An 8178-nucleotide genomic window follows, 5' to 3' on the forward strand; every position below is an offset into this window, starting at 1 on the left:
TCGGTCCAGGCTATCTTTGCTTATGCGGTTACAAACCCTTGGAAAATGGGCGACAGGAGATTAACACTCTATAAAGGATGAGTAAATGCATGGGGACCTGTTAAAATGGTGGGAAACGAGGAATTGTGAACACATGCCCCAGCAGCATCCAGAAATTTGTTCTTGACCTCCTTTCATCCCTATCAGCAGAGCCTCACCACGCCCCGGTACTGAACACTTCCACAGCCGTGCCACGGAGGGAGAGATTTATTTATACTGCCGGGGAACAAATTCCCACCCCTGCTTTGAAGTCGGCTGCCCTCTGCACAGCCGCAGAACCAGCTCCCACAGCCACATCCCTGAGAGCCCTTGGAGTGGCTGGGATCTGGAGATAATCTTCCCTGCCCCAACCCACTCCCAGCTTCAGGAAGAGCTTGCAGACATGGTATGTTTGATTTTACCTGCTTGTTTTCACTTCAGAGGCACAAAAGAAAAGGACACCAAAAAAAAGCCTTTTGAAAGCTTTCTCTTTTTTGGTGGGGCTACTGATGTCAGGGTGTTACCTAAAACTGGATCAGCCCCCACAGAAATCTCAGACGTACTTTATCTGACATAGATACGTAATGCAGACCAGCAGCCAAATTTCTACTCTCTGTCAAGTTGACATAAATCTGATTTTCTACAACTAAAATATGGTAGAAAGAGAAATTCCCTGTGTGCACAAGCTTTAGTGCTGAACCTGGAGGGAGAAGCCGCCTGCACTTAACTAGTCTGAGACTTGATGTCGAAGAAAAGCTTAAACACGGAGCCTGTCTTGTTTGAGTGAGGGATGGTGCTTAAAAGGCAATAATTACAGTGCCGCTCTGGTTGAGCTGCTGAAGTTTTAATCACTGCTAGGAGCTCAGTTAGTCACTGTTATTAAGCAGCCAAACAGACTGAATGTCAAAGTGGAAACGTTTGACGTTTTCTTAACAACTTGAAGTATTCCAAAACAAACCCATTTCAGCTATATTATTCCTACCAAGTTGCCAAAACCCTCAGCTATCGCAGACATGCCAGGAGCCTGTAAGGGCAGGGCCAGGTGATCTCAAGCCCAGACATTGGCAAAAGCCCCAGGTGATGCCCTGGGAACCAGGCAAGCCACTCCCATCCCTTTTCCGCTGGCGAGAGGACCCTGCGTTTTCAAGAATTTAAGGAACATGTTTTGAAGCCCTTTGCTCTTTACAGTTAGAGGCTTACTGAGAAAAAGGAAAACACACTGGGTGAGTGTTTCCCCCAGCAGCCATACAGGAGTGAGATCCCCCGGGAAAAGCAGAGCGGTGGGTGCTGCGGGAGCCCTGATGGACTGTGAGCAGCTGCCCCCACTCTGCTCCCTGCTCCAAGTTTCCTTCCCAGCTAATTCGATCTCCATGTAATCTCATGCTGGCTGATGTACAGGGTGTTTTGGAAGCCTCACCAAACCCACAGGCTGAATTTTTCTGGCCCCAAAGAGTTAACTCATACCAGGACGGGTGCAGGGTGTGGGTGGTGGGACACCTACACTGGTGCTGGGTGTCAGGGAGAGGCAGAGTTGTTCCTGCAGCTCCATTTCTAGGAGATGGTACATCCCAGAAGCAAGGAAGGAAAGCTGAGGGAAGGGAGAACACTGCAACCTGCTCAAGATCAAAGAACCATGTGGAGCCCAAGCACGGGAAGCCCTACCAGGGTTGTGATGTCTCATACACAACCAGGTTTTAATGGCTTAGGACATCATGCACAAAACACCTTCCTTGTCCCACCTACAGGGCACCAGGCTGTCCCCATGCTTTGGGGAGCCAGCAGCCCAGGCTGCCAGAGGAGGCATGTTAGCGGAAGGACTGCACTCAAAACATATTTCCTGGAAAATGATGATTCCCACATGGTCTCAAACGCCTGGAGAAGCTCCCACTCCCACCTTGCATGTTCCTATAGTGCTCGCTAGCTTCAGCATGGGCAGCATGGATGCTGAGCTCCAGTACCTTTTTGCAAGACCAGGATGAGCCGAAGGGAGGAACTGGTCTGGGGTGCTTTGTTTGAAGTGAGCCTCTGCTAAAAATGAGCATGCAGATCCAAGTTGGGATGTGGGACACAGCAGCGGGACCACACAGCCAAGAAGCCCACGTTTCTAGCACAGCTGCTGAGACGCCTCCTCGCTGTGAAGGTGACAGAGAGGAATCCACAGCTGACATATACATCTTTTTGCTGGAGCATTTCATGTCTTTTCTCAGGCACTGTGACTAATTATGTGAATTTAAAAAAAAAAAAAAAAAAAAAAAACCACACACACATTTTGCCAGCAGACATTAGACTTAATAAAAAAAAAAAAAAAAAAAAGCAACCTACCACGGGACAATTCACATGACTGACCAGAAAAAAATGGTAAGCAGCTGTGCCTTAACATCTGTACTGCAGTTGGACTCTGCAAAAAGGAGTAAATGACCAGAATAAAATTTGCCAGTAGCTCCTCTGTTCAAGCCCAGCACATGCCTGGGGGCAGGAGGGACCCAGGAGCTGGGCAGGCTCCTTTCCTCCCATGGGACAGGGAGTCACTTAGGGTGGGACTGATTAAAAGTCAAATTCGTACTCAGAGTGCATTTGCCTAGAAAGGTGCTGAGTCCAGGTGCAAGGGCTGAAGCTCTCCTTTGGTCCATCACCCAGCTGCTGATAGCTCCTGGACTGCCAGTCCTCACAGCGACATGGCATTTTGAGCTGCAACCAAAGCTATGGCAAGTGCCTGTACAGTTTTTATCTTAAATTACAGAAATGGAAATTTACGACATCTGTTTGCTTCTTGCATTTGCTCCTTTAGGCTAGATCCCTCCCAGATAGAAAAGAGCCCAGTGACGAGTGTCCCAGTGGATGCTCCTCACTCATAGGAAGCTGCATTGCTGTGTGGGACCCTGTTCCCATTGCAATCAGTTAGAATTGTCTTCAATTTCTCAATCTGGAATAATGACATTACGTTAGGTCCTGCGTTCTCCAACCATTTTAGTTGAGCGGTGGAATTCTAGACTTCATTTGCCTGATGGCTCAAAACCAAAAGATAACCAGCCTCTCCATTTATTTTCACAGTTATTAAGTCCATCTCATGACAGTTCGGGCACAACTCCTCAATTTTGACTATTTATGGTTTGTTTTGCTAACAGGACGGGGAGAAGGATAAGCTTGTGGATCACTGGCTCCTACTGCTTGCATTTACAGACCAAGGCCAATACGTATCTGCAAAACACACTGATGTGGCTAAATCGCTCCAGCAGAAATTAGATCTGGGCTGTATTGCCCCTAAAGGATTTCTTAATATTGACATAAATGCCTGTTGTTTTTTAAATAAAAATTGCAATTCCCACGTGCTGAGGCTGCATCCTGGGGGTTGCCGTCTGCGCAGGGCAGTGCAGCAGCATCGTGCCGCACAGCTGGCACCCCAGGGCTGCAGGGGGCTCCTCCATCATGTCCCTAATAGGTCTAAGCTTTGCCAGCACCTCTTAACAAAAGGTATTTTTAAGCATCCAAAAGAGCTGAAGGCATGTTTACACCCTATACGCTTTTTTTTTTTTTTAATTACAAAAGTAGTTAATGCCCTGTCTGTTGAGAGGCAATAGAATGTATTTACTGAAAACTATTTAAGCCTATTTCATTTCAGCTCAATTAATTAAAACACTGACTAAATCCAAACAACAAACATATACGGTATTCAACCCAAAGCAATCTGAAACAGCCAGTAAATACTTTCTCATTAGCAGCAGGGGAAGTTTTTTCTTGGACTCTTCTAAAGATGAATATATTCAAATAACATATTCATGTTCATTTGGCAGTATGTCTAAAAATAAGTATTTCCAAAATTGACTATCTATTTTTTTCTACCATTTTCTAGAAGGAATAGGTTAAGTTTTTAAGTGAAAAAAGACTTCTTTTTCTTTCCTTTTTGAAAGGGAAAAAGACCCTATCATTTGAAATGCCTGGAAACAATTTTTTCAGCAATGTTTTAGATCCTTCAGCTAACTAGAAAGGTTGTTAGATCTTCGCTCAGACTCTCTCTAGAGAATGTACTTTGATATCATTAATTAAAAAAGGGGCTGAAGACCAGACTACTGACTTTGCCTCAAAATCTCAGCTTGCATAAATCAAAGGAGAGCCATAAAAAGGCAGCCGGTGGTTTACACAAGCTGTGAATCTGTCCCATTTTTGCTATAAACGTGCACTGGAATGTCATGTACAGTTTCACGTGCTAATGGCAGTGTCATATTAATGCTGTGAAATCACACCTGTGAGCCACAGATTTAAACGTTACTTGGATAAAAGGTTTTTACAACACACCGCTTTGTTTGAAAACTTGCTTTGGCTGAAGGATGAGGAAAATGGACAGTCCTTTACACTTTTATTTTTGACTCCTCTGTCAGTGCTGACTTGCTGTGACTTATCACGTAACGCGGCTGGTGACTCTCCAAACCCTAGTGAAACCAACTGAGAAAAATCACCGTGAACATTTTGGAGCTGGAATGATGGGTTTTGGTAATGAATATTTTAAGCTCCTTTGACATTTACAGCACTCGTTCCCAGAGCAGAGATGGATTTAAAAGACAAGTTGAGGATCCTGGCGGGGTCTGACATCACTTGAGCAGTTGCGCTCAGCAAAACCTCTAATTACATGAGTGCCAAAGTCCTGCAAAACCTGCTGTTCCTGCGGGCTGGAGCTTAGGAGTTAACTCAAGTCTCGCTTCAGATCATCTCTCACTTTGCATTTTGCCTGTAGTGCTTATTGTTGTTCTATGTCTGGATGTGTTTAATTAATTACCTTAAGTGCTGTTAGCTTCCCATCAGATGGAGATTTTTGGTTGCTACATAAGGCTGAGCTGCATTGCCCTGTCCACGAGCAGTGGACGAGGGTGTCTGGCTCTCTGCATTTTAACTGTTTTCCATTATTCCTGTGATCCATTGAAACACCAAAAGGAAGGAGAGCCTTATCTGAACCTTGGACACTGTCTCCCACAGCACTGCCGATTGCCTTGGTAAGCGTCCATCATCCCCAAAAGGGAGACTGTATCTGATATCCCATGGGCTTTGGCTTTGATCCCCAAACTTTTATCAACATTTATGCCATTTTACATTGTCATAATTCAGTTCTTTTGGGTTTTTCCACTTTGAAAGTATCCACCTAAATTCATATATAGACTTCTAAAGGCATGGCCCGATTTTCTGCGGACTTAAGTGCTGCAATCTCCGTTACTTTCCACATTAGACCTCTGAAAATCGGTGGCCAATGCTCCTCAGCTCTGTATTTCTCCTTGTCTTATTTAAGCGCGAAAGCAGAAGAGGAGGGAAACATCTGTCTACTTGCCTAACAGAAACTGGTGCAAGTAACTTTAACACGTTTGCATCGACCCTACCATATTGCCCACCACCATATTCACCATGCTGGTATGGACTTTTCCAAGCGGAACGCTCCGTGCGCTTCCCAAGCTGTGAGCCCACTTGCCACATGTAGGAAGCAGCACTCAGGCTCACGAGCCTCCATGCTCTGGTGTGTCCGTCCCCCCCCCCCCCCCCCCCATAACCTAGAGGCATCGTTGGGTTTGTCATAGCATGTCACCAGAAAATAGCGATGGGAAGTCTGGGAGTGGGAGAGGTGTTTATGCATTGAGCCTCAAACAAGACCAAAAAAAGAAAATGAACTCAAAATAGAGCTTGAGATGCTCCTCCCGCAGAGATGGCAGATATTCCTCCCTGCAATGTGGGAGTCATCGAAATGGGAGGAAGAGATCTTGCACAAATCTTTAGGGTTGGAACTGATCTCATATTTCAGCTCTGTAATCTAGGACCATTAAATATTTATACTGTTGGGATACACACAAAGAAAATTAATACTTGTTCAAATGAAAAGGATCAAGCTGGGAAGGAGGTTAAAAGCAAAAGGGAACAAAATACCAAGCTGGATTTTCTTTCCATTTTTATTCTCCGCTTTCCTTCTGCTAATGTGTTATTTCACCCTCAATACCTCTGACAATACCAGCTGCTTTGATCCCAAAGGCTTATTTGCTCCCTAAGTCAGCAAGTTTGCAATAGCTTAAATAAACTCCAAAAAGTTCAAAGCCCAACAGAGAGAGATAAAATACACTTTAAAAAGACTTGAAGTCAGGAAGGCATGTGTTCCTTAATGACTTTCCTGGAGGCTAGATCTCATCCCCCCCACACTCCTCCTCCTCATCTACCTCCCTTCTGTTTCCTGGCTTAAATTAGACTGTAAGATCTTCTGGATAGTGAACGCATCCTTCCTGTGCAATGGGCCATGATCTTCACTGGAGCCCCTGGTCAATACTGGGATTAATTTTCCATCTGTTGTCAAGGGTACCTCTTTGGTCCATTAACAAATAGCAAAACAAACAAAGCAAAAAAGGCCAGTTCACACATGATGTATTAACTCTCATCACCACACTGCTCGTTTCTCATCTCCAGAGACTCTTTGCAAAATGCAGCGGGTATTTTGTGTGTGTGCCAATGTAGTGGAGGCTGTGGACAATCATAACAAGCCCAAACAAGTTATGGAAACTGTGAGGACTGCTGTTACACAGTGTAATTTATTACCTGTTGCATTCTGCTAGTGGCAAGATTACGTCTGTCACAGCCTAAGAGGAGGAATAAGGAGGTGCCACACGAGTAGGATAGAGCACACGTTACTGAGTGTCCTAAAGCTGCAGCTGTAAAAAGCAACTTGTCCTGAGTGTAGGTGCAGGGAAGGAGGAACAAATGCAGTGGAATTTATTTTCTTTGAACGCAGTGAGGGTTTTTGTCCATGACAGAGTGAGATCAAGGCCATGTTTTACCCGGAGTTATAGCCCCTTCTCACCCTCCTTTTGGACAGCGATACCATCACTGCCTCTTCCATACGCTGCAGACTTCTGCCCTTTCCAGGACTTTCTCAGAAGTTGAACACTGACATAACCAGATAGCTTTGCCAGGCTCCCTGGGCTTCAAATGCCTCAGGTGAAGCCACAGTTTTAAAACATGCCTTCTTCAACATTGCCATCCTTCAAAATGCCCAGGAAGGGTTAATGCTGCGATAAAGCCAGGACTGTGACTTTCCCACCAAAAGGGCTAAAACCAGAAGATTTGAACGTTACGTTTGCCGCCAGTGCTCCAGCCTGGCTTAAGCTGCTGGTCCCACTGTATCTCGTCCCTGGCAGTCAGTCCAGAGGGACTGGCCAGGCTGGGCTGGTGGCACGGCAGTCCCCACGCAGTGGTACCCAACAAGCAGCAAGATGCTGACGTGCCATCACCTGTCGGAGCCCCCCCTGCATCCTGTCTGCCACAGAGTCCGCTCTCCCGTCCCCAGAATGTGGGGAATCTGGGTCAGATTAAAATAAATTCCAGAAATTTTCTCACTAACAAATCCAGGAGAACCCTCTGTTTTGCTTACTGGCAGAACATGGATTGTCAGATTATGATTGTGTGCATTTCAAATACATTGGTTTTATGGGGAGAGGTTGCTCATATTCCTGAAGGAAGACAGCATCTTCCCTTCTCCTTCTCCTCGTGGCTCAAGGGGAATGATCTGGGGATTTGCTAAATCACTTAATCTGGCGTTCAGCATTTTGCCATGTAGCTCTGCCCACACACATTGCTGGTTACTGTGACTTTGATTCACTTCACATATAACTTCTGGTCATTCATTCTGCCTAAAACAAAACATTGACGCCTGCGGGGCGGGAGGGGAGACAGGTGGGGTCCTGTGTTCACAGCAAGGCTTACAAATGTACAGGAGAAATCAGCAGCCCCAGCTAACACCAACATACACCTGGGAGCAGCTGCACCCACCAGGATCACGCACCGGAGAGCTATAATTGGGAAGCAGGTGGCGATTTACCTGTCCTGCCTGGGTATCTGCTTTAGGAAGACTGGAATAGCACACAGAAGTGTCTGCTTCTGTTCCCCAATTACAAAGCAAGCTTGAAACACCAAGAACGAATGGGAGTGCTGGTTTTTAACCGACTGCCACCCCAGGTCCCAGTTTAGCTGAGAACTGGGCACATAACTGTTCTTTACATCTTTACCTTTCCTTTGGCCTCTGCATACCCTGGTCTGCGCAGGTCAAGGCACAGAGCATCCAGGTCACAGCGACAAAACCCAACCCATTTCTGCACAAACCTTTTCAAAATCTACAGAAAATTCAGTGTGCTTATAGATATA

Source organism: Falco cherrug, chromosome 8 (assembly GCF_023634085.1).
Source record: "Falco cherrug isolate bFalChe1 chromosome 8, bFalChe1.pri, whole genome shotgun sequence".
In the NCBI taxonomy this organism is placed as follows: domain Eukaryota; kingdom Metazoa; phylum Chordata; class Aves; order Falconiformes; family Falconidae; genus Falco; species Falco cherrug.